The 25277-nt window shown below is 42.2% G+C and overlaps 1 long non-coding RNA gene across 1 annotated transcript in view; it reads left to right on the top strand.

The window, feature by feature from the left end:
- Positions 1 to 14900, top strand: part of LOC137144720 (uncharacterized) — a 77854-nt gene extending 62954 nt beyond the window's left edge. Inside the window, exons 3-4 of the long non-coding RNA XR_010917466.1 lie at positions 13704 to 13890; positions 14157 to 14900. This is a non-coding gene — a long non-coding RNA (uncharacterized lncRNA). The remainder of the gene's footprint in view (positions 1 to 13703; positions 13891 to 14156) is intronic.
- Positions 14901 to 25277: the final 10377 nt, after the last annotated feature.

Genomic DNA, 25277 nt, shown 5'->3' with positions numbered 1-25277 from the left:
GCAGGGTAGCTGAAAAGGAGGGATTTCCTGAGGGCATCATGGTGTATACTAATAAAAACAAAGCAGACCTCCTACATCCAGTGAAGGGGGGCGTGGGTTTGTGTGAATCAAACACTGCAGTGCTAAAATGTCATGGCTGGAGCAAACCTCTTTGGTTGTGTCTCTCTGGCACTGCGTGCTGTGGCAATGCGCAGATGTGCAAGAGGATAGAGCAGGACCAGATTGTTGTCCTTGCCAATCTGGAACAACAGTTGAGCAGTTTAATAGGGAAGAGGGATACAGTCATTGTATATGCATCTGAAGGATGTAAACACAAAGGAGCTGCAAGGGTATAACTAGGAATTGTGGGATGAAGTTAAGCAAAGTAAAACAGGGAGCCCCGTTATTAGTCACACTTAAAACTGGACTGGACAAAGCATTATATAATATGCACTGTATGGGACAATCCTGCACAGACAAGGAGATAGTATAAATAACCAAATCAAAAGGCCTGAAAGATTACCCATCCATATCTTACCTACACAGCCTTGCAATTTGGTCGGGCTGTGAATAGCAGTGCCTATCAAAGTGCTGTGCTGGAACTCCCTCATGTGGATGCTGTGGGCAGGAACTAAAAGGTTCCTAGTTCACGTTAACGGAGTTCTCTTCAAACAGGACTATGTTAGTGCAAACTAGCTACCTTTTGGTTCATGCCCACAGTGTCCACATGGGGGAGTTGCAGTGCAGCACTTTGGTATCCACTGCTATTCACACCCCTGTAGTCCAAACTTTGGACATAGCCACAGACAGCACACAGTGGGTAGTAGAATGACTGGATAAATTCTGCTGAGTATCTGCAATATCCAAACCATACAGGAGTCATACACTACTGACAGCAACCGACTATCCTGAGAAAACCTTTCAGTAGCATTTTGTGGCTTTTGAGTACATCTTGCTTTTAAGCATAACATTGGGCTTGATCCAGGTTTTTTTTTGAAATTGAGGAAAGTTTTGCTATGGAGTTCAGAAGGTGCCGGAGTTGGGCTCCTTCTCAGTGCAATGACAGCTCCTTGTTGACTTATGTTTTAGGTTGGACTGAAGTTAGGAAGAGTTGCCATCATTTCCAGATCAAGGCAGCATAGGGCTGTTTATCCATGTGTTAGTACAATAATATTGTTGAAAACTGGAGGTGGATCAGCTTCATTAGCATGAAGTGCCATTTACAAAAATACAAGTTTTAAAATATCTCTGCAGAGCAAGCTAAATTCAGTCGTATCGACAGATTGGCCCCCAAAGCACAGCAATTCTTATTCCAAGGAAAGAGAAAATAAATGTAGCAAAAGCAGAGGATCAGTTCCTCAGTCGGGGCAATGCATTGCTATATGGAAGTGAAAGAGAACGTGTCAGGGAGCATTGACCTCACAGGGAACTGAGGGAAAACTGGATTTAGGGACTGCAGATGCCATTACTTGGAGAATGCTAGCTGCTAGCATGAATTATAGAAGTAGAAGAGCTGGTCAACAAATGAAACCCTACTTTTTGTCTTCCCCCTCCCCCAAAATATGTAAATATCAGTTTTTCATTTAACGCCTTTTTCCCAGTCTTCCTCTAATCCCCCATCCCAAATTTTGTTATCAAATATGATTGAAAAAATTATTACATTTTTTTTCTGAAAACCCAGGTTTTGGTAAACAAACTGAAGTTTGATACATTTTTTTTAAAATTGACAATTTTTCATGACACTTCTTTTTAAAACAATCAATTTTTATTAATTTAAAAAAAATTAACTTGGAAAATTTTGACCAGCTTTAACAAACTACGAAGGGCCAATCCTATTCCCATTGACATTAGTGGCAGTGAGGTTAGGCAGCAAAGGGAGGGACGGCATTATAAAGGGAAAAATGGTAGCCCAACATGAAGAGAGGGAGGGGAATGGTTTGCAACTTTGCCCAGAGTAGCCTATTGATACCTTCACCAAAATGGGAGGGGCAAAGCAATTCAAATAACCAGGTTCATTTCACAAGGATAAGTCTCATTTGACCAAGGGTTTAAAGCTACAAGAAGAACAGAACTCTTCATCTAGCTTTACCCAAACAGGAAATCTAATTTTACAGTTACCAGATTGGAGCCTTTCATGTGGTTGCATCAGGCTCTTGATTATTTTAGTCTGGGATAAAATCTAAATTATGAAAGGTGACCTTAAATAATCATTTGTTTCAGCAGTATGTTAGATGTTGGCAAACTCTTCCATAATGTTGGAAGACTTTTGCAAATCACCCTTGTATTGTAATGGGAGACGACACTATGTGGAGGAATAAAAGATTTCCTATCTTAATGTTCTCAGGATAAGAATGTCCTAAGAGCTGGAATGCAGTAACATCAGAATGTAACAATTTCTGCTTAAAAGAGACAAGGGAACAGTTAGAAGGTTAAACAATTTTATTATAGGCAGAGATGGTATTGCTGCCTGTAGTTATGATTGCCCAACACGTCCTATTATTGACCCTGTTTTCAGCTGCATATAGCTTTGCCAGACATTAACTGATTGGACTGGAATTTTCCATGCCAGGTGTCTGCCTCAGGCTGAACTTTTTTGGCAAGCTTTCAGCTAAAAATCCTCAGACATATCTGAGAACAAGAGTAAAGGGGAAATAAGTTTTTTGTCCATGTTAAATTCTTAAAACAGTTGCATTTGGAAACTCTGAAGTGCCTCCATGTTTTGGATCAGAGACTTGAATTATGGCAGGGGAACCACGCTGGTATCTGTATTTGCTTTTGGACGTATTTGAGAAATCCACCCAAATTTGACCAGATGATAAACCTCTCAAAAATCTCAATTTACACACTCAGTGATGAATTTGGCAGCTAAATTATCAAAAGATTTCACTTGCACTGAGCATGCCCCAACCCCGGCCTGCTGGACCAGGTAGTACTTTTCCTGCAAAGGCTCCTTCTGCCTGCTAGGTGCCACTGTGGTGCTGGGCACAGGAACTGAGAGCAGGGAGACTCTCCCCTGTGTTCTGAATGTGGTGCCCAGGCAATGAGGAGGAGAAAGCAGTCACAGAGAATGCAGGGGGTGTGAAATGGAGGGCGACAGCTTGAGGAGCCAGGAGCTGAGGGGTGTGTTGGAGGGAAAGATAGCTGAATAAGAGCAGGGAGGAACAATCAGGGTAGGAGCAGAAGAGTCTAAAAATTGGGTTTCACAGCTGTTTGTTAAGTATGTCTCATCCACATCTCCTCTAGTCCACACAGAGAATAACAGCCTACTTCTGCTGCCACATAGTCCTTTAGTTTTAATGCTAGAAATCTGTGCTGTGGCTGTAAGGGCTCTATACCTGCTGATGATCCAAGTTCATACTCAACATGGTTCCATGTGATGGAATTTGTTTTTGTTTATTTGTTTTTAATTAGGATATTACATTCAAAATCAATTACATTAAAATAAGGCTAAGGTTGCAATGTCAAACACTCAGAAATTAGGAAATGCCAGAAGTAAGTTTGCCCATATAACCTTAATTCATTCCCCTTGTGCATGTGTATTATCATACAGCTTTTAATTACGTGATCACATATGATTTTTCCCCACGACCCAGGCCTCATTCAGTGAATGGATAACTGTTAAATATTTCTTGTTATTCTCCTCATTCCATATGTAGCCCAGTGCATTATTTACTGCACACTATCCGATCCCTGCACCGAATACAGAATTATGAATTTCTTTCTGGGTGTTCCTATACTGATCTCACCAGATTATCCAAGTGCTTCATAAACATTTAGCTCATATATTCACAGTGGCACTGGGAGATTAGATGATGACATTATCCCCATTTTACTGCTGGGGAAGTGAGGCACAGAGATTAAGGCCAAAAGTGTTCATTAATTTTGGCCATCCAACTTGAGACTTTTTAGACTTCGCCGTTAAGCATCATTTTACTAGTTCAAGGTGTTGTAGAAAAGCAACCTAAATTAAGCATATTAGCACCCCTGTGAGTTAAAGTTATTATTCCCAATTAAGAAACTAAACTGAATCCCAGAGAGGTCAAGTGACTTGTCCAAGGCTAATATATATTCCTACTGCTTTGAGATGAGAAAAAATATTTTTCCAAAAATTAGAACAAAAGCTATTGACTCCATCTCAACTTAAATTCACCATATAACTAAGGCCTTTTGCTTATGTGTTTTTTTTTCACCAAGCCATCTTCAGAGCAAACAAAGACCTGAGTCTGCTCAGAATGTGGCATTTTGTTCCCTTCTGTTGCTTTCACTTGGGCAGAGTCTCCACATAACATACTTGAAAGTACTTGTACTTTTTTGGTATCTATTTAAAAAACATGAATAGACTGGCACTTTTACGGAGGGAAGACTATTGTATCACAACTGTCATTGAGAAATAGCTTTTGGAATACTATTAAATCACAAGGCACCTTTTCAGTGGATTGTCAGCAGGGATGAAACCCCAGATCTTCAGCTTCAAGGCACCCATCTCTCCCACTTGAACTAGCCAGTAGACTCTTATCCTGTGTGGACTCAACATCCCACCCTATCTTTATTTGAACAGAAATCTCTGTACTCCCATGAGTGAGGAGATACTGCTCACTTAACTGGACTGTTAAATTTATTCTATAAATCACAACTCCCATCTGTATCAATGTATACTATCTCCATTTTGTTTTAAGTCTTTGAAAAGGGAGGGCAGGAGAAAGTTTGTTGGCTGCTTCCTTCCCTGCTTTTATGTTCCAAAAGCCATCCTAACTTGCACCAGTTCTGCGTGTTGCTGGTTACCATTTTAAATACCTTTCTATTTACGTTATTTTCAGTCTGACTCTGAGAGAGTTAACATCATGCCTATTTTCTTTGCAGGCTTAAATATTTTGCTAGGATCTTTTATCCCTACCACTCCAAGAAATCTGATACATTACATCACTAAAGACTTTTATGTCCCCTCTGAGGCGAGCCCTAGTTCCTTTAATCTTTCCTTCTCTCAAACCTGTCCAGTGTAATATTCTGTTTCCCTGCCCTGTGCTCCTCCAAGGTATCTAAGATGCTCTAAAGGGAGGGGACGTACCATCTACAATAATAACTTTGGGATGGGCTCAAACCAAACCCCAGATCTGAACACTCCCAAATCTAGAACTTACAGAAACAGAACTGGAACCAAATCTGAATTTTGCAAAGGATATGTGTGTTATTTTTATGTATATATTATAAAATAAACTGACCCAAAACCTGAATCAAGGCACCTGTGAACTATAAAGAGCTTACTTTGAATCTGATTTTTTTGAGACTTGGACTCATCTCTAAAAACAATGTAACTTGTTTTGATACCTCCTACAGTAGCAAGCTGTTTCTCTTTTTCCAGTGTCTCCAGATGATATTGAAACCTTTAGGGATTGTTTTTTATTTGTTTATTTATTTATTTATCATATTTAGATCTACATTCTGATTGTGCCTGCACTGGATTATATGTGTCACTTATTATTAATATCAGTGATGAAATTATCTGATTATTTAATTATCTGTTTTCTGGATCTCTTGTCATTCCTCCTATTCCCAATATAATTTACAAATATGTGAAGTCTTTGGGTCAGTATCAAGGTCTCAGTTACATGCATGCAGAACCAATCCCACGAATAATTATTATTTTAGTGCTAGCCTCTTTCAATTGGAAAATGTTTCATTAACTTAATTATCAGTCTAATGCACTTCATGTCTATATTTTTAGAATTTCTTATTGGCATTTTAGGCTCCTTATTCTTAAAAGATATAATCCGTATCTTTGACAGATGGGTCCAGTAGGGTTTGTCTCTACTAGAGATGAGCTTGTATCAAAACCCTTATTCTAGCATTTTTGAAATTTAGAAAAAATGGAATCAGAGCTGAACTCTGGAAATTAGGGCAGTCTCTGATCTCTGCATCTAGTCCAGGTGCGTTTTTCATTGTGGAGCAGTGGTAACTATTCCATAACTAAGGTTGAAGCTACCTTTTCACTAAAAATCCATTTTTAACCCTCTTCCCAAAATAAATCTTCATGATATCTTACATGCTACATTTAAGTCAGGCTAAAAACGTTCTCAGAAGTTTGGTAATAAATGATAAAAGCCTTTTTTTCAAAGTGAACTTCAAATACATTTGCAAACCACCATAATTTAAAAATGTCTGTTTTCTGGTTTATCTCCTAAATGGCTTGGCCTAGAAACACTCAGTTTCTGGTTTTTGGCCTTCTTGAGAAGTGCTTGCTAGTAATTTTAAGGTGTTCATGGAATAATTTACAAAGATTATCTGGAAAATCCAGATCTCTTGGTTCTGAATAAAAACAGGACGGGAAGTCTTGCAAAAATGGGCTTCATTGCAACATTTCAGGTAATTCCTGATTCCAGTCTGACTGGAAATAGTTCAAGAACCTTCCTCATGGTATTTCAGTGCTTACTGTCTGTCCCAGGCAGTGTAGAGACGACAAGAAAAGGTAAACTAAAATTTCTCAGAGGTATTTGAACCTCCACAGTGTGATTAAGTTAGACTCTTCGGTCAAGGTTCAGGAGCTAAAACTATGTTCAGACTGACGGCTGCAAAATCGCCACTGCCAGATCGATCTTTCTTGATCGATTGAGCGGTCAGTGAGACCTACTCAATTGATCAGGAAGTCAACTGAGTAAGTCCACCCCCTCTGTGTAGTTTGTGTAACTCCTGTCGATTGCTGCTGAATTGCGCGGTAAGTGTGAACCAGTCCTGAGTCTTATTTGATCTAATCCAGTTTTCCTCTCCCTATTCCTTATTCATTTTGAAGGCAAGGGATGCCAGCTAACAGTTAAACCACAGGATTGAATATCAGGAGTTCTGGATTCTGATATAATCTGTCACTGATGCACTGCATATCCTTGAATGAGTCACTTAATTTCTCTGTACCTCAGCTACCCATTTGTAGAGATGTAACAGGAAAAAATGCTTGCCTACCTCATGGGAGTCTTCTGAGGAGCAGCTTGGGGTCCTTGGGGATGCTTTAGCAGTGTCAAGTATATCTTCCCAAAATCTGGGATGAAATTCTGGCCCTATTGAAGTCACTGGCAAAACTCCCACTGACTTCAGTGTGGTCAGGATTTCACCCTTGGTTTCTCTGTAAAACACCCTCTCTCCTCCTCCTCCTCCCCCCCCCCCCCCCCCCGGTAAAAGCAAATAAAAATAGTTGCTCATAAATAGACTCCTTCCCTGCATGCTCCACCTTTTGCCATTTTGTGGCATGTTATCTATCTTACGGGGATAATCCTTTTCTGGAATATCCCACTAATATTTTTAAGGACTGATTTGGCTCTGTATGTATATATACCTTGTATGTATATCTTGTTTTTAGTAAGACTTTTGACACAGTTCCACATAACATTCACAGTGGATCACAGCTTGAATGAGTCAATAATGTGATGCAGTTGCAACAAAAAACTAATATTCTTGGGTGTATTACCAGGAGCACTGTATGTAAGACATGGGAGGTAATTGTCACACTCTGCTAGGCACTGGTCAGGCCTCAGCTGGAATACAGTATCCAGTTCTGAGTGCCACACTTTAGGAAAGATGTGGGCAAATGGAGAGAGTCCAGAGAAGAGCAACAAAAATGATAAAAGGTTTAGAAAACTTGACCTTGGAGGAAAAGCTAAAAAACTCCTGGGCATGTTTAGTCTTGAGAAAAGAAGACTGAGGGGGGAATCTGATAACAGTCTTCAAATATGTTAAGGGTTGTTACAAAGGAGGACGATCAATTGTTCTCCATGTCCACTGAAGGTAGGACAAGAAGCAATGGGCTTAATCTGCAGCAAAGGAAGGTTAGGTTAGATATTAGGAAAAGCATTCTAACTGTAAGGATAGTTAAGCTCTGGAATAGGCTTCCAAGGGAGGTTGTAGAATCCCCCTCATTGGATGTTTAAGAACAGGTTGGACAAACATCTGTCAGGATTAGTCTAGGTTTACTTGGTTTCATCTCAGTGCAGGGGGGAGGGACTTGATGACTTCTCAAGGTTCCTTCTAGCCCTACATTTCTATTATTTTATGCTTGATGTAGGGCAGTGATTCCCAGCCTGCGGCCTGGGAGCCAAAAGTGGCCCACGGGGGCTTTCAAAATGGCCTGCGGCTCCTCTCCTGCTGGCTGCAGAAGGGAGCTGCTGCCTAAGGACCCAAGCAGAGCGTGTTTCCGTGGGGCTAAAAGACTAGTGCAGGCTCCTTGCTGCAGCCAAGGGGATGGGAGATCAGTGCTCTCCTCCCCCTGGCTGTAGCAGGGAGCACAGCAAAGCGCTCTACCTGGGTCTGTAGGTGCCAGGGTCCCTGCTGGAGCCAGGGGGAGGGGAGCACTGATTTTCTTTCCCTCAGTTGCAGAAGGGAGCCACTGCCTAGGGACCCAGGTGGAGTGCATGGAGCTACAAGACCCATGCAGTTTCCTTGCTGCAGCCAGGGGAGGGGAAATCAGCGAGCAGGCTGCCTCCTCGCTGAACTCCTTTTTGTCTGGCTGCAGGCACGTGGGGGTGTGCTGGTGGAGACTGGTGGCCCTTCAGGGTAGTAAAAATGATGCCTGTGGCCCTCAAGCCAAAAAGGTTGGCAACCACTGATTTAGGGCTTTGAAGCTCCATGCATCTAATTGCTCTGTATGCAGATCCTTAGCTTGTCAGTGTATTTTTCCCTACACATTTGTTAACATGACCCTCATGCTGTTTAAAATGAGAGATTAAATTTGTCCTTTTTCATAGGGTGAAATCATTCACTGCCTCCTCTATGAAGGTATGCCCACTTCCCTCTGCCTTTTTGCACCAACCTTCAGTCTGCTTCCCTCATTGTTTGGGAACCTCCCAGATCATTTCTGCCAGAATTCTGTAGGGCTGGGGTTCCATGATCTTTGGGGTTGGAAACCAGGACAAGCTGTTCACTGTACCATTGCGCCTAATGCATTAACTGCTGTTGAATCCCAGCTGCATCTCTCCTATCATAGCTGTAGGGATTGGGGAGGTGAATGTCAGATGACAGTATGGAAGATTAATGCATAATTCATATATACTATTGGAAAGGAAAGCAGAGCTAAATCTCTCAAAGTAATAATGTTTATGTTTCTTGGTTTTAAATACAACCAGCAGTTTGCAACCCACTGTGTAGTATCATATTTCTATGGAGAAGAAGTACAGAGGGACATCCCCTTTGTGTTCTCTCTTCTGCAGATCCCAGGGATCTACAGGGGATGGCTCTTGTAGTTTTTATGAGATTGCCTTTGTAGTATTTGTATTTTTCTCATGACTACCTCCATGGGTGTGATACCCTCTGACCAAGCAGTCCTAAGCAATCTAGTCACAATGGGAAATGTGTGTTTAAGCGATGTATATTTAATGTATATTAAAAGTCAAATACTTTTTCATAATGCAGTGCAGAAGCAGCATTCTCACAGCTATTTGAAGCACTATGCTGGGGACCAAGGTGAGATGGGTAGGGAACCTGAATGTGTGGCTTAAAATTAAAAAAAAAAAAAAGTGGCTATTTTTTGGCTAGAAGCAGGGTTTTTTTAATAGTCAAGGCCAAGGCAGATGCCAAATACTAGCATGCCCAAATGAAAGGCGATCAAGTGTATAGGGGCAGGAACAAGTGTGATCAAGAAAGATACAAAGAAGCAGCCATGAAGAGGCAAGTAAAATATAAGAGTTACTGTAGGAGTGGGGAGCTCGCAGCAAGAGGATTAAAACTAAGCAAATTAATCTAGAAAGCATGGTGGAAAACCAAGAGTGATCAAATAATGTCACTTCAAGGAATTCTGCACAACATCTCTCTGCAGGAGAAGAGAATGATTAATCATAGAATCACAGAATCATAGAATATTAGAGTTGGAAAGGACCTCAGGAGGTCATCTAGTCCAACCCCCTGCTCAAAGCAGGACTAACCTCAGCTATATCATCCCAACCAGGGCTTTGTCAAGCCTCAGCTTAAAAACCTCTAAGGATGGAGATTCCACCACCTCCCTAGGTAACCCATTCCAGTGCTTCACCACCCTCCTAATAAAAAACTTTTTCCTAATGTCCAACCTAGACCTCCTGCCCTGCAACTTGAGACCGTTGCTCCTTGTTCTGTCATCTGCCACCACCGAGAACAGCCTAGCCCCATCCTCCCTGGAACCCCCTTTCAGGTAGTTAAAAGCCGCTATCAAATCCCCCCTCACTCTTCTCTTTTGCAGACTAAACAAGCCCAGTTCCCTCAGCCTCTCCTCATAAGTCCTGTGCTCCAGCCCCCTAATCATTTTTGTTGCCCTCCGCTGCACTCTCTCCAACTTGTCCACATCTTTTTGTAGTGGGGGGCCCAAAACTGGACACAATATTCTAAATGCGGCTTCACCAATGCCGAATAGAGAGGAATAATCATTTCCCGTGACCTGCTGGCACGGGATGATTCAAATGCTCTAGCAGTTACAGGAATCAACGGGAGTTTTGCCTGAGAAAGGAATGCAGGATTTAACTCTGTGGGAATAAAAGAACACACACAAATATCACTATCCCGAACAGAATTTTGAACTCTGAAACGTGAGAAGAGCCAGAGACTCCACAAGTTCACTACTGCCAATTTGTTGTACATTTGAAGCACTCAGATTTTGTGATTTATTCATAGATTCTAAGCCCAGAAAGGATCATTATGATCATCTAGTCTGACATCCTGTATAACACAGGTCATAGAACTTCCCCAAAATAATTTCTAGAGCAGATCTTTTAGAAAAACATCTGATCTTGATTTTAAAAATTCAGTGATGGAGAATCCACCATGACTCTTGGTAAATTGTTCCAATGACTAATTACTCACCTTTAAAAATGTACACTTTATTTCCAGTCTGAATTTGTCTAACTCCCAGCCATTGGATCATGTTATACCTTTCTCTGACAGAGTGAAGAGCCTATTATTAAATATTTGTTCCCCATGTAGGTACTTAGAGACTGGTAATAAAGTTGCCCCTTAACCTTCTTAGATTGAGCTCCTTGAGTCTGTCACTATAGGACATGTTTTCTAATCCCTTAATCATTCTTGTGGCTCTTCTCTGAACTCTCTCCAATTTATCAACAATATCTGTCCTGAATTGTGAGCAGCAGAACTGGACACAGAATTTCAGCAGCAGTTGTACCAGTGCTAATTATTGAGGTAAAATAACCTCTTTACTCCTGCTTGAGATTCCCCAGTTTATGCATCTCAGAATTGCAATAGCTCTTTTGGCCACAGCATCACATGGAAGCTCACGTTTAGCTGATTATCCACCACAACCCCCAAATATTTTCAGAGTCACTGCTTCACAGGATAGAGTTCCCCGTTCTATAGGTATAGCCTAAGTTCTTTGTTCCCAGATGCATATGTTTACATTTAGCTATATTAAAACCCATATTGTTGCTTGCACGCCGTTTACCAAGCAGTCTAGATACTTCTGAATCAGTGACCTATCCTCTTTCATTATTTACCACTCCCCCAATTTTTGTGTCATCTGCAAACTTAATCAGAAATTTTGTTTTCTTTCAGGTTAAATAGCAAAGGGACAAGAACCAATCCCTGTGCAATTCCACCAGAAACACATCCACTCAATGACTATTCCTCATTTGCAGTTACATGTTTAGATCTGATAACCACTTTTTAATCCATGTAACGTGTGCCATGTTGATTTTATATTCTAGTTTTTTTAATCAAAATGTCATGCAGCACCATGTCAAATACCTTACAGAAGTTGATTACTCCAACACCGTTACCTTCTTCAACCAAACTTCTAATCCCATAAAAAAAAATCATTAGTTTGACTGAATCTATTTTCCATAGATCCATGTTGATTTGCATTAATGACATTACTCTCCTTTAATTCTTTATTAATTGAGTCCTGTAACAGGTGCTCCCTTATCTCACCCAGGATCAATGTCAGGTTGACAGTCTTATAAGTACACCCGTGTCATCCTGTTTACCTTTTTAACAATTGGCACATTAGCTTTCTTCCAGGTTTCTGGAACTTCCCCAGTGCTCCAAGACTTATTGAAAATCAACACAGATGATCCAGAGAGCTCCTCACTTGCTCTTTTAAAATTTTTACATGCAAGTTATCTGGACCTGCCAATTTTAAAGTGTCCGCCTTTAGTAACTTCTGTTTAACATCCTCCAGAGATACTAGTGGAATGAAAAGAGTGTTCTCACCATATGATGAGACTGAATCATCTGTTTTTTCCCAAATCCAGAACTGGTATATTTATTGAACACCTCTGTCTTTTCTGCATTATTATTGATAATTCTACTATTTCCATCTAGTAATGGATCAATGCCATCATTAGGATTCTTTTTGTTCCTAATGTATCTTTAAAAACTCCTTATTGTCCTTAACTCTGTTGGCTATAGACATCTCCTCGTCTCCCTTGGCTTCCCTTATCAATTTCTTACAGTTACTAATTTCTGATTTATATTCATTACTGTCACCTTCCCCTTTCTTCCCTTTGTTATAAATAATTATTATTTTTATTTTGTACAGCTGCTTTCACTTCCCCTCTAACCCATGTTGTTTTTTAACTAGCACAGCCTTCTTACTCAATTGTGGGATTATGGCTTTTTGGGCATTTAATAAACTTTTCTTAAATGATTCCCAATTATCATACACATTTTTCTCATTAAATTCTTCCTCACAGCTGATTTGGCTCATAATTGTTTTCAGCTTTGTGAAATTGGCCCTATTAAAGCACTGTGTGTATGTGTGTATAATATTACATATTACTAGTCTGGACTTTATTTTGCTTGCACGTTATAAATGTGATCAAGTCATGATCACTTGTATCTAAGCTACCATTAACTTTTGAGTTCTGTGATCAGTTCCTCTTTTTCTGTTAGGACAAGGTCTAATGTAGAATTCCCCCGCGTTGGCTGCAACACTTTGAGTTAAGAAATTGTCATCTATAATGTTTAGAAATTCCAGCAATGTTTTAGTACTGGCAGCATGAGACCTCCAGCATACATCACTCAAATTGAAGTCCCCCATGATCAGAGGGTTTTGTTTTTGGTTCCCCCTCTCCTCCGACACAAACACATGTTGTAGATGGGTACATAGGGAAGTGGTCATCTTGTTCCCTACTGAGATTTGGTGGTCTGGAGCAGACACCACCTAATATCCCATCTTATACTCTATCCGTTAGGACGTTGATCCATAAGCATTCAGGGTCACTTTCTTCCAAGTTATCAATGACTCAGAAACAGGTAATGCCATTTTTGACATGGAGAGCCACTCCTGTCCTTTTCCCCACTGGTCCTTCTAGAATAGGTTGTAAGCATTGATTTTAACATTCCAATTGTGTGAATCATCCCACCAGGTTTCAGTCATACCAACTAGATTGAATTTATGCTCATAAATGAGCAATGCCAATTTCTCTCGTTTGTTACCCAGGTTCCTAATATTGGTGTACAGGCAATTCAAGAATTTTCTTCTCTTCGTGCCCTTTGGTTCCTTGATTTATTTTGTTTTCAGCATCTTAGTATTATGCTAACTGAGTGCGCTAATATCTTCCCTCCTTTTACCCTTTATGTCTTCAGAGACCACTTTAGGACCTCAGTTTTTTAAAGTCTTGTGTAAATCCCACAAACAGTCTACCACTGGGAACCCAACTCATCTACCATAAAGTGGTGAAGGCTGCTTGAATTTGAACTTGTGGGAACAGGGAATCTAGGTATTTCAAACCTGATGATTACGCCAGTAAGCTGTCTGTCCTCTCTAGCTACTACTCCTCCAATTTCCTGGAACAATGGAACTCAGTAGTGAAACCCAAATGCAGATGTTGGAACTTTCTCTGAGGCATGTCTGGGAAGCTGGAATTATTCTCCCAGAAGAGATGGGCATGAACTTGAGTACCTCCAGAGCAACTGTTATACCAGGTACTGCTGCCTGTCGGTTCTGGATACCAGGTAAGGAATAAAAACACACCCACACTGGTTAGGTACACTTATCTTTAATCACGTCTTACGCTCCAAACAGCAGAGGGAGACCCTAGGGCTCTGCAAAGTGGCTTCAGGGGAATGCCAGACACTCCTGGTGAGTTCATGGCAGAGTCTCTGGCATTGCTCGTATTTCAAGCTCTTATACAGCATAACGTATTTACTCTAGAACATAGCGGGGATTGGCTTATTTACAGCAGGTGGCTTTGCTAACACTTTCACTTTCCTTGGCACAGAACACAATTAGATAACGGGAGGACAAACAGGTTACATAATTGTGCTTTGCTTAACCGTCCTGACCAGACCCGCCGCGTCACTATCTCAAACGCGTCACAACATCTTCCGCAGCCTACACTACAGCAACATGAAAGCATTCTTCTTCATCTGAGCCCTCCCATAATAATGACAACAAGAACAAAAAGCTAACTAAATAAAAAACAAAGACAAGTCTCTGCCGGCTGGGAAGAAAAGAGAAAGATGCCTATCTATATTAATATCTGTATTTCTTTATGTGCACACTTTTGTGATGTCTCAGGTACCACAGATGATTATCTGTCTAGGTTCTTACGCCAAGGTCAAGTTTGTTCAAATTTTTAAATAAATTCACTTTGCCAAAAAGATTGATATTGTGTAACTTTCTGTGAACATTCATGCTGTTGTGTTTTCACTAGCACCAATGTTCAGTAATCAAATTTAAGTTCTCACACAGGCCTACCTACTCAAAACACTAAAAATTTTCCCCACAAAAAAATGGAAAATTTGTTTAGTTTCAAATTCAGCCTGTCATTTCTAACTCAACTTTTCACTTTGGATTTTCTACTTTGAGATGGTCCCCACTGCCATCCCACACTGGAAAATAGAGGGAAAAATGTGTGGTGGAGGTAGTATTCCCTTGTGCACCCCAACCCCACTTTCTCTCATTTTTTACTCCCACCCCTTTTTACAATGGGGGAAGGGCTTTTTAAGGGGGATGCCTAAAACAAAACCAAAATTAATTGTTAAATAGTTTTTATTTGTTTTTAATCTTTTTGTCAAATAAAAAAATATCATTAAAGTCAAATTGCTTTTGCAAAAACATTTTGACAACTATATTTGTGATGCACAACATTCTTTGGTCAAAATTTCAACCAGTTCCACTCCCAGCATGAAATACCAATCTCTCTCTCTCTCTTTTCCATGTGGAACATAGGGCCTTTACCTTTCGCCTTCCATCTTTGCCGGACTCCTGCTGCAGTCTTAGATTCTTTCCAATTAATTTTGATAGCTTTCAGTTCTGCTTCTGTTATGTGTTTACATGTTATCCTTGGTCTACCTCGTTGCATCCTGCTGTGGGGGTTCCAGCCTAACTTCTTTCTTATTAGGTTATTTGGGACTTTCCTACATGTATACATATCCTACCCATCTCCATTTTTGATCCATAATTTTCTGTCCTATTGATAAAATACCAATGGTGATCTTTTAAAGCAAGCTACCCAGAAATGTAAAATTTTATGACTTGAAGGTTCCCAATCTAATAGCTGTGCCTTCAGTTTTAGCTCATCCACAACAATCCCCCTTGTCATTCATGTAGAATTTCAAATGACAGGTACAAGTCAATAGCATCAAACACTTGCCTGATAGTTCACATACTTCAGCAATTCATCTCCCTGTAAAAACAACTCCCTAATACCAACATAAGTACCTTATATAAATAGCCTATATGTGGGAACTTGTTTTGTTCATCCTTGCCACCAAAAATGGGGGGGAGGGGAGTGTGCACGCGTGCATGCAAGCTATGGCAGATATGCATTATCTCTACCCAGTTATAGAAATCCTTCTGCAGAACTGAGAGTTAAAGTGTTGGCTGAATAGCCACCCACTGTTATGCTGCTATCTTAGGCTCTTCTTGTACATCCAGGATACATGGTATCTTTGCATCTTGATTTCCTTCATGGAGTCCAGAGAGGGATGGCTTTGACTCCCTATGCTTTGGGAAATGCTTTGGGAAATGGTCTGTCAAATGATTTAGTTGCTGGTGGAAGCCCCTTTGGAGAAGTTTATGCCTTCTCTGTCTCCTCTCATTACCAGGCTCTTAATAGTGGGAGTGGAAGCAACTGTAAAACTTCAACACACAAGATGAAGTCAGACTTGGCTTTGAGCGTGAATTTTTCTGGAAAATTCAAGCAAATACAGTTTGGCTCTTTTTGAGAACAAGAAGGGGGAGGGAAGGAGTGGAAATACTTTTCCTTTTTTACTTTAAAAAAAACCCCAGTGTGGTGGAATAAAAATTCAGTGCTGAAATGGCTAGGAATACAAACATGAAATTTAGCATGAAAATAACCCTAACCAAATGATTATACGTGTTCCAGTGAAAATTGGTTTTGATTTGACAATTAGAGCCTTTGAAAGAAAAAAGAAAAATCTTTCTGCCTATTCATAGAACATCTTTGCATGGAGTTTTCTCATTTGTATGTTAGAAGAGATGGTCTACATATGTGGACAGGGGGATTTGAAGAAGCCCCACACTTATCCCCACAAGTTGTGAGGGCAAGGGAAGGAGGGAAGAGAGGAATATGGCAAAATGGTAATGGAATGAAATGACATAATTCCAATATCGGTAAACTTCCAAGACTAGTGTTTAAAAAACCAAAACCAAAACAAACACCCCTTCTACACACCACTGGAAAGTTTGAGGAGTTGGATTACTTAGCTTTCTTATATTGTAGATGGCTAGTTTCTATCCTACAAGCTCTCATGGCTTAAAATGGTCACTGGTCCTTTAGCATTCCCATTCATTCTCTGCCTGTGTGCTTGAATAATATATGTAGAGCTTTGCAAAGCAAGTTTTGGGTAGCATGAATTTGAATAATTTTTCCATTTCATGTTGTATGGGTTTGATTTCGAATATTGCTCAGTTTGAGATCAGAGTTTATTCAAACTCAGTAAAAACACTATTTTATGCCACTGGTCACACATTTTCCACCCCAAACCATAAACGGGCCCAGCTTTGTTTAAATCCTGGATTAGGTTCCTTCAAAACAAACTTGCTGAAACGGTGTGTGTTTGGGTGTGTTTGTGTTTTTTTTGGAACCTCTGTAAACCTGGCCTAGGCTCCAAGATTATGAAAAGCTGAACCAGGTCAGTTTTCTCTGGATTTGGGTTTCATCATGAATTTTGCACAGCTTTAATCAAGGTGTAAATAAGCTTGCTGGTGGTCATCGTGCTCCTGGTAGATACATTCTCCACATAGTTTGACACAACTGGGTATTTTTATGAAGAAAGACCTAGGACACAACAACATTAATGTTGCCAGTGAGGACTGAGGTGTATTGATGGAGAACAGTGGGTGAGGTGAGGTGTAAGGGGAAAATTAGACCAGTTCACCCACGTATTATACAATATCTGTTCTAAGACATCTATTTAGATTCAAAGCTCTTTAAGGCAAGAACTTAATACATGTCTGTACAGCACCTCACACAATGGGGCCCCTATCTCTGTTAGCACTTCTAGTATACACAAAGTATGATCACCAAATCTATATCCTAAGTCTCTGTTATGATCCATGTACGAAGCCGCTGTGGCCTCCCACGGAGCCAGAGCCTGGGGAAGAACCCGAGAGCTCTGATTGGCCCCACTCACACCCTGCCCCAGAGTCTGCCCGGCAACAGGGGACCTGGGCCGTGATAGGGCCACCCGGCCAGACCAATTGGCAGCCCCGGGGCGGAGCCCTAACAGGAAGGGGAAATACAAAAGCCTGGCCCCTGAGCTCAGTAGAGGGCAGACTGCCGGCAGAGGCAGATGTGCTGCCCCGCCAGCCGAGGCCTAGGCCGGAGCCTAGCTGCCGCCGCCGACGAACCCCGGCCCCACCTGGGCCCGGGGATTGGATAGGGCCCTCGAGGAGCTGGACCAGGCAACCCGGTCAGGACGACTGGGCTGAGTTACCCCGAGCCCGGGGCCGTGCTCTGGGACCACCAGACTGGGCTGAGACCCCAGAGCAGCCCGAGTGGCGGGCACCCCCGGAGGCCGGGCCGGATTTGGAGGAACTGCCGGCCACTGAGCCCCTCCCTGCAGCGGGGCAGGACTTGGAGGAGCTTCCCGAAGCCGACCCGCTCCCCTCCTACAACGACCTGGAGGAACTGCCCCCTGAAGAGGAGTTTCCTGCCTTGCCCCCGGTCGATGAGGAAGGACTCATAACGCTACCCCAGGTGGACCATCCTTGGGACACGGAGGCAACAGGTACTATGGTCAGTGGGGAGGAAGTAGCCCAGGGACAGCCACGGCCTGTGGCTGAAGCCGCCGTATTGCCGGTGTGTTGCGGCGGGAGCCCCGCCGGCACAGTGGCAGCCGCTTCTGCCACTGCTAGGGCCCTGGGCTGGGACGCAGTGGAGACGGGTGGGCCTGCGTCCTCTTCCCCTTTTCCCTAGCCACCCCAGGAGAATTGCTCTCCTGACCCCACCTGAAGCTGTTGCCTCCTCTGCTCACCCTGCCTAAGGGTTGGAGCCATAGACTCCTTGTTCGCTCACCCGGCCTGAGGGCCTGAGCGATCCGCCTGCTCACCCTGCCTAAGGGTTGGGGCCATAGACTCCTTGTTCGCTCACCCGGCCTGAGGGCCTGAGCGATCCGCCTGCTCACCCTGCCTAAGGGTTGGGGCCATAGACTCCTTGTTCACTCACCCTGCCTGAGGGCCTGAGCGATCCGCATGCTCACCCTGCCTAAGGGTTGGAGCCATAGACTCCTTGTTCGCTCGCCCTGCCTGAGGGCCTGAGCGATCCGCCTCTGCTCACCCTGCCTAAGGGCGGACTATTAGGACTACTTACTTGCCAAGTGCGAGCTATTCCCTGTCTGTAGGAAGCCGCTGTGGCCTCCCACGGAGCCAACACTTCTACAATCCACTTATATTTATTTTTAATAAACACAGTAGCATTAGTCTGGCCACTGTATCAACTGACCACACTGAAACTGGTATATACCGCATGCTTTTAAGCGAACACATTTATAAAGGCCTGGCTACTAGTAAGTCTCTTCTTAGAACAAAATAGCATTGTAGTTTGGGCGCTTAAGTTCCAGCCCCATCCTTAGTGTTTTCTCTCAGTACCGCTGTATGAATGGCTCATATGTTACGTACAGTTAATGCAATATTCTTCTTTTTGAGCGAGTAGGAAGCTTTCCTGGGAGACCTACCACTTTTTTGGTTGCCCTGATAGTTTCTGCAGAATTTACAATCACTTTTGGAAAAATTTCTTTTTCTAGCCCTGATGACTGTGCAGGTGAACTTCCAAATATGGGCCAAACCAACACTGGCCTGGGGTAGATGCCCAGATACAGTGGGCTATAGTCATCTCTGGTCTGAGACCACTGCTGGCAATGGAGTCACAGCAGGGATGAGTCAGGCTTAATCAATGGGTCTGAGGCATGAAATACCCCTATTTTTTCTCAATGTGTTGGTGACAGTTGGCTTCAGCGTTAATTGTCTTATAGCTGATCAGTGCTTACATCTGGCTATTTGGGAATTGTTAGTGAATTGTGGGATTGGAGTTTAGTGAAAATATCACCAGTTTTGTTCCCTCTCCATGCATCTCTTCTTGGGGACTACTCTGCCTCCTTCAAGAATTTGACCCAACATTTTGAGTAGATGATGTCCCAGCACAAGACATAACATTTTCTTCCCAAATAAACGTTTATTGGCTGACTGTATAAGGGAAATTGTTAAGGTGTGAGGTTTTTTAAAGCCCCTTGCTAGGGTTAGCTTCATTTTGTTTTATTCTCCAAGGATATTTAGCATAAATGAGAGCTTTCAGTTAAATATAGGTGTCTCTAGCACTCTTATTACAGACCAGAAAGACTATGCCAAAACCAGATACATTATTGTGGTGGGGTATCTGCCCCACACTGTCGCTGAAGGGGTTAAAAGGAACTACGGAGAGGCCAACAGAGGAGGGGCTGAGAGAAACAGCCAGTCAGGACCCAGCAGGCCCATATAAAAGGAGCTGCAGAGCAGAGGCAGAGCAGTTACTGCCTGGAGCTCAAGGAGGGAAAGCTGTGTCTGTTGCAGGCTAAGAGCCCTGCAACACCTGAGACAGAGCTACTGCTGGCAGGGACAGTGGGACCCAGATGAGTTCCTGACTAGCTGCTGATAGTGGATAGTAGCAGGCCCGGAGGATGGGCAAAGAAAGTGCTAGGGCTGGGGAGAAGTGTTCCAGTGAGACAGCAGCAGGGAGAGGAATTTGAGGTGCAGCAGAAGGCAGTGATCCACAGGATACCTGGTCTGGGATCCAAAGTAGTGGAAGAGCCTTGGTCCCTCTTCCCTCTCCCTTCTCCCACCTCACCACTGGGGAAATGGCAGAATAAATTGCTGCAGGGGCACTGAGGAAGTGGCTGGACAAGATACTGCAGTAGTCACTAGGGAAAGTGGTTTGATGACTGAGGAGCCAAAGCTCCTCCGGAAGCGGGGAACACGGATTATGACTCGGTTGGAGGGATGAGTCACAAAGAGGACACTGCAGTTCCTGGCAGCTGCAAGAAGGGCTACAGGTGAATGGTGGGGAAAGAGTGATGGTGTGCAAACCACAGACTGGGGTGTTGGCCTGGAGCTAATCCCCAGACAACCAGCAGGAGGCGCCAATCCGGTGGTGAATGGTGTGAACCATTACAATTATCTTTGTTATAGGCAACTCATCCTATAACACATTGCTACCAAGATTATTATACAGTGGCAAAGCTTAAGGAAGATGTATAGATACCATCCATACCTTGCTATAATAATATAAACTTGACACACACTGAGGAATGTGAGGAATGTGAGCAATGGCACTGCCATTCATGTGAATAGAATTGTGCTTGCTTATACCAAGTCTGGACTTTGGGCCCACACAGCTGTATACCTCCTTACTTACAGTGCCTAAGTGGCTCTTTTGGGGAAGATTTTTAAGGGAAGGGGACCACTATTGGAAAGAAAGGAATTCAATGTAGTGGCTATTTGTTTAGAGCATCCCACAGGATAGGAGAGGTGAAATGCGCTTGCTAGATAAAAGGATCTTTTGTGGAGCTTAGCTGTAAAGCTTGGCCAGGCCTCCCTTGTTGTATACTCTGTTCCCCTCGCAGAGGTGCTGCAATGGAAAAAATCTACTTGGGAGCATAGACAGTTTCGAGGACGCTAAACATTACAGTTTCTTTTATAATGTTCGAAGATGTGGAGAAGCCTCCTGCACTCAGTGTCCCAAACACTGTACTAGGCAGCCTAAGTTAGGCATGTTCTGCTGCTAGAAGCTTCTATGAGGCTATCATTCTTGAGATTACATATCCACATCCTCCGATTGCATTGTTCAAAATTAAGCAGTGATTGGAAGTCACTACCCCAGTCACTCTGTGGTGGCATCTGTGGAATAGTAATATCAGTCCAGCTCTTAGGGGACAAGAGACCCTCATTCATCACAGAAGCCAAGAATTGAAGGGAGATAGGGCTTGTCTCCATGGAGATACAGTACACAGCAAGCGTATGCATGTACAGTGCACTAGCTGGCCGCATACTGTCAGCATGTGGATCTGGCTTTACACACACTAAGTCTTCATGTGGACAAGGTCATAGGCTCCAAACAACCCTCCCCCACTCTCAAAGGTGGTCTCAGTCAGGTTTGAGGCACATTAGCAAGGCAGGGGTTCGGAAGCTTGCCATGCTGCTGCCCTTGCTGTACCTGTTCTGTGGATGAACCCAGGTCTTTCGTATGCTGGGCTGTCAATCTTGCACCTCTCAAAAGCAAACTTCACTTTTCATGAAGATGCAGATTTCAAAGTTATAGGACCCTTACACTCATCTAGTCTGGCCTCCTACATTACACAGGCTGTAGAATTTCACCTAGTGAGTCACCACATCATCAGGATTTGGATGGACGAGCACCCCCCATCGCTCTGCTGTGTAGACCATGACCTGAGCCTGCTCGGCCTCCATCCAGAGAAGGATGTACTGTAATCTGTAGCTTTCTAATTTAGGATTTTAGAAGGCACAGGACTCTAAACATAAAAGCCTTCTGTAGAATAAACCAAACCCATTCCATTTTTAAGGCTAGTAACCATGACTCAACAACTATTTCGTATGAAGAGGGACAGTAGTTTTACAGCTACATTCCAACAGCAGAGAAAGAACGGATACAAGCACTTTACGATATTTCTGCCTTTTTCATTTTTGTGTCTGTATTGGAGATTCCAAAAAATTAATTAAATTGAAAAATAGATTTTTTACAACCCACCAAAATTCCCCGCAAGTTGGCTCTTGTTCTCTGTTAGCTGAAAGCGCCCTCTGGTGTTGATAAGGAATTGGTACTGTGCCATTTGATACAGTGAGTTTTTGTAGCTCTGAAAATCTCAGTAGGTATGTTTGATTTGACTTGTTATAGACTGTCTAGTATTAGACCCAAGCAAAAATAATCAGGCACAGCATGTGGAACAACCTCTGAAGGTAACAAAGATTGGCTTTCTACTCTTGGGTCTTTTGCTTCTAGCCTAAGCTAAGTGCAAACTGTATTAAGGCTGGTGGGGCCTCCGGGAACTAGGCACCCACTCTCACTTGATTTCAATGGGAAATAACATCAGTCCAGGGCAATCCCGGTTTCAAAGAGGGCCCAGAGTTGGAGGGAGCAGGAAATTAAAATACCATGGATTGTCTTGGTCTTTTTAGTGATGGAATGGGCATTTCAGAGAGAGCAACAGCAGGGGAGGGGAGTTGAAAAGCAGGAGGCCTAAAGTGATATGATTGGTGAAGAAATGTGTGGGGAAATGTAAACAGGAACAGCGTTAAGGTAAATTACTCCAGAGAGAAGAGATGGGAGGGCAGAGAATGGGGAGGCAGAAACAGCTGGCAAGATGACTGGGGCAAGGATACTGGGAAATGAAGATGTGAGAAAGATGGGGTGAGGCAGTGGAGGGTTAGTGAGATGTACACCATGGCCAGATGAGAGGCTGATGGATGATTAATTAGGTGACAAATCAACAGGGCAGTATATTGCACAGCTGTAGTTAACTGTAGAGCTCACAGTAAGCAGCATGGAGATAAACAGGAGTTATGCAATTCATCCATTCAGCTGAGAAACACAGGCTGCCATTCAGCATTGCTGAAATTATCATTTGACACCTGCATTAACCAGAAACCGGGGGAGACAAAGGGTCTAAAGGGGAGTTGTGGAATGACATGACTTATGTCCATTTAAAAAAATTAGTTGATTTCAAGTTGGTGTCCATTGTCATTATATCCTTGTAACTCTGAGTCCTGACATTATGCATATATATACACACATTGACCAAGGCCTTACACTTAGGTGACTTCAAGGGGAGGAGCACCAATTCCAAATCCACATGCAAACATTTTTGCTTGCTCAGCATTTAGAAGAGCTCTTGTGGTAGTTATGCCCTGGAGCAAATAGCAAACTGCCTATTTCTCAACCACATGTAGCAAGTGCAGCCCGTCTTCATGCATTTAAAAACAGTTTGTCTGAATGGTAGAAAACAAATGGTATTTTCACATAAGTTTCTGTACACAAGACAGCTGCATTACATGGTCATATAAAGTACATGTTTGGGCGGTGAAGCCAACTCCTGAAAGAATCTGACACTCCATAAACCAGAATTGATACTTACATTAATGAACATCCAATTACAGTGACAAATCCATGAAGAAAAATTGTTTTTCCCACTATTGTAACAACATCTCTCAGTTCTGAGTAGGCCTGAAAGCACATATCTCTCTGAAGAGACGCACGAATTGATATAATAATCTAGTGAAAGTGTACTTTTGTTCCAGAACATTTACTCTATTGGTTTAAAGTAGCCAGTTAAACTGCACTTTGTGTATAAAATTGCTCTTTCAGAAAGCAAAATGTAGACTGTAAAAGTTATCTTGACACCTATTAAAGGTTAACTTGAAAAGCTGCCAAAACAACAGCTCAAGTTTCAGAGTTTCTTGTGCAACTGAGATATTCTCTCAGACACTTAAAGTAAAAGCAAGGAATAAAATATTTTAATGTGGCATGTATAGTGTCTTGGGACCTTTAAATAATAATGGCCAGATCCTCAGCAGCTGTCAATCAATATTGTTTGAGGGACAGTCTTTTCATTATGTTTATACAGTACCTGGTCTGTATATTACATCAATACAACTTTCAGTGTTTACCTTTAACCCTTAGAGCCAGAATGGAAAGCCCAGTGATGCTTCAAAAATAAGTTAACTCAGAAATGCAAAAAGCAAGCTATATTATACAGGGTCTGGATAAAGGCCTATATAGTCATGCTTTAATAGATGTGGCATAAATGTAAGTCTTTTGGTTTTGATTTATTTGGGGGTGGGGATACTAAGTACAGAGGCCGAAGAAATGCAGTTTGTTGCTAAAAGTCAATTTCTGAAGGTTGGGTACTTTTCTATATACAGAGGTTTGAATTACCCTTCATTTGAATAATTTTTAGCTAAAGGAAAAAAGCCAAACTAATTTATTAGTTCTGCAGCAAACCACAAAATACAAGTGCTTTCCTGAGAGCAGGGCAAATGCAAGAGAAATAGCTATGGCGTTTATAGCATGCAGCACCAGTATAAATTCAGCATTGTGCAGAGTATGTTGCAAATTTCTTTACATAAAACTAAAGGTTTTTTTTCCAGTAGATACCTACACTGGAGTTTAAGTATTTAACTGCATATACAAGGACAATTTAACCAATGGTATGTAGCCAAAGGAAGTGTGAGATTTACTTTATGGACTAACAGCAGAGTTAATAAAATATGGGTGTCATAGCCAGATGTAGCATATCAGGAATCAATAAAGAGCTACCTTTTAATGCATTATGGCTTCAGACACAAAAAGAGAGAGATTGCTTTTTCCTCATGAGCAGAGCAAGCTTTAGCATGATAGAAATTCTTGTGCTGCGGGAAAGCTGAGTTAAATCCTCAGTAGATGCTAGTAGATCCTCAGTAAATGTTAGATCCTTCTGTAAATTACTGTAACTCTAATTACACCAATGGAGCTACATTGACTTCCACCATATGAGGATCTGGCCCTAAAAAGCTGTGTAATGCACATGAGCAATGGATATCCCCAGGGGCAGGATTAAATAAAGATTTGCCTTTATTAGCACGTTATAGTCAAGGATTACATTATAGATTGTGAGGTGCTCTGATACTACAGAACATATAGGTATCTTGGATAGACAGGCAAGTATTATTAGCTCCATTTTAGAGGTGAGACACGGGAGTTGCAGAGTTTAAGGCTGATTCAGCAAAGGACTTAAGCATGTATTTAAGTCTATCCCTACACAGCAGAGCATGTGCTGAAGTGCACCTAAGTTGCACTGACTGCAGTGCGGCTTCAGCAAGCGTTTAAGTTCTTTGCTAAATTGGGATC

This window comes from Emydura macquarii, unplaced genomic scaffold (assembly GCF_026122565.2).
Source record: "Emydura macquarii macquarii isolate MOO-44397 ecotype Brisbane River unplaced genomic scaffold, CSIRO-AGI_Emac_v2 contig_3477, whole genome shotgun sequence".
Lineage (NCBI taxonomy): Eukaryota > Metazoa > Chordata > Testudines > Chelidae > Emydura > Emydura macquarii.
Note: the sequence above shows the minus strand (reverse complement) of the source record. Positions and strands in the feature narration are given on the sequence as shown.